The sequence below is a fragment of the Punctularia strigosozonata genome (genome assembly GCF_000264995.1).
Source record: "Punctularia strigosozonata HHB-11173 SS5 unplaced genomic scaffold PUNSTscaffold_2, whole genome shotgun sequence".
In the NCBI taxonomy this organism is placed as follows: Eukaryota; Fungi; Basidiomycota; class Agaricomycetes; order Corticiales; family Punctulariaceae; genus Punctularia; species Punctularia strigosozonata.
Genome location: NW_006767434.1, coordinates 478,879 through 481,413, shown reverse-complemented (window position 1 = coordinate 481,413; position 2,535 = coordinate 478,879).

The following is a 2,535-nucleotide window of genomic DNA, read 5'->3' as shown; positions in this document are numbered from 1 at the left end:
GGGGGGGGGGGGGGGGGGGGGGGGGGGGGGGGGGGGGGGGGGGGGGCTGCGCCGCCCGGCGGGAGACCCGCGCGTCTCTCTCGCGGGAAAGGATGTCGTACAGCGTGCTGCGAGCCAGTACGGCACGACGAGAGAATCGGCGAAGGGTTTAGGAGGTCGCAAAAAGCAGGAGGATTGGTTCGTGCCCTTCGTCGTCAGGCGCAGAGGAGGGAGTGGATGGAGGAGTGAACGATGGAGCTAAAGCTAGCGAGGCACATCGCCGCCGGCGCGAGAAGTTTCGGCATCTTGGGAGGCCGCAGGAGAGAATTAGGTTGTACGTACTCACCTTCATCTCCCCACAAGGACGAACCAGTCGGCCGGAACCGTGCCTCACATGAAACAGCGTCCGGGCGGGAGAACCTCGTCCAGCGACGGGTCATGCACATGAGCAGTGTGCTGAGACGGGTCACTGTTGGCACCGGTGTTTCGAGAGGTCGTGAGCGGCGTGTTGCAGCTTGCACGAGATAAGCGGTGTGGTGGGTAGAGAGCTATCGGCTGGTCGGAGGTTAAGGCGAATGCAGTCGGGAAGCTCACGGATGGATATGGATGGACCCTGAAACGTTGAGCAGCGATGCACGACATTCGCGCGCTGTTCATGCATGCTCACCAACACCATGCCGTCGCCGATGCAGCTTTGCCTCCCGTCCGCTCTCACGAGCATCAGTAGATCACCGCAACGCTCCCGCTTTAGCGCCCAGAGCTATAGCACCGATGAAGGTATCTCAACTGCATAGTGTCCCGGAAAGCTGTTGACCGAGTCTGCTCGCTCTCCCTCCCACCTGCGCCCTCTGACTATCGCCATCATCGACGCACATCTATCCAACAACTAGAACTCCTGTTACATACTGGATCACCATGGCCGTTCGCAAGAAGATAGGCAATAAGTTCAGGAAGCTCAGGTCTTCCGCCGATGCTCCTCCGGATGAGGGCGCTTCCTCCCAGCCCCTGGATCTCGCAACAGGGACCGTAGCCGCGATGGTGAGGACTGCGCACAAGCAGGAAAGGGATCTAACGCTGGATATTGGAGCAGGATGTTGACGAACCGCAGGCGACCGAAAACTCTCAACCACAGCAGCAGACCAACGACATCGGCTCGCCTCCGGACGATCTGACGGTACAGTTGCATCGTTGTGGCAAGCAGAGTCACCGCCTGACATCCGTTACACACAGCAAATCTCCGATCGCGAAATCGCAGAAGCCGGAGGGCTTAGACCATCGGAGCAGACCGTCGCGCGGCGAGCCATTGATGAGGCCAAGAAAGAGGTCGCCACCATGCAATCTGATACACTGGTGGAACGAGGCGCGGCGGCAGTCGACGAACGGAAAGACCTGGCGCAAGGGCTGGCCTCGTCACGAAAGCAATGGGAACCGTTGTTCAGGCGTCTTAAGCAGTTCACAGAGCTTGTCGACAAGATTGCCGAGGTGATCATTCGTGGTTTGGATTTTGCGTGATTCAGAGCTCATTCTCGGCCGCGGTGATAGATCCATCCCTTCGCATCCATGGCGTGGAACGTTCTCTCGATCGTGCAGAAGGCAAGTCACACATACTAGTCCGACGCGCGTTCCATAACGGCTTCTGTCTATAGACCATCATCGGGCAGGTCAAACTCGACCAATCCATCCGCGACCTCCTCGACACCCTCGAGAACGTATACGATTTCATGGATCAGGCCCAGCCTTTGGACGGCATCAAATCCGCGGCGAAGCTTCTCACGGCACTCGCTCAGCAGACGACCGAATGCGGCTGGTTCATACACGACTACGCGAAAAACAAGAACTTCTGTGAGTTTGGGAACCATCGCTCGTCCTCGACGTGACCGTGACGTTGATAACAGTACCGCGAACGGCGTCGAATGCCTGGAAGAACCTCGTCAATCCAGCCCAAGCGGCGCCAGCGATGGTGAAGGAATACCAAGCCAAGTTCGCAGAGCTCAAGTCGCAGCTCCTCGATGGATCCACGATACGAACAGCCATCGCCGTTGGGAACGTCGATCTCGTCGTTCACAGGGTCTTGGACGCCGTCGAAGAGATCGGTAAGGAACCCTTCTGCTTGTCCTTCGCCGCGTTGACCATCGATTATCATCAGCCGCGGACGTCAAGATGCAGCGGTTGGAAGAAGCCTGCGCCAGAGGTTCTCGGTTTAACAGAGACAAGAGATGCCTTCCAGGGACTCGTCGGACAATTCTTCAGATTATAGCCGACTGGATCAACGATCCGCTTGACGCTCGTCGCGTGTTTCTGCTCTATGGGCCGGCGGGGTCGGGTAAGTCGGCGATCGCTCATACCATAGCAGCCATGTTCTACGATATGCTTCGCTTGGGATCCTCGTATTGCTTTGACAGGTCCAACAGCGAGCTTACTCGCGCTATCCCCGTTTTCGCCACCATCGCCCGCGACCTATCCGAGCGTGAGCCTCAGATTCGAATTCAACTTTCGCGGGTCATCGCCCGGGACTCCGCCCTTGCCACATCGAACGATCTTCGCGAGGCAGTTTCG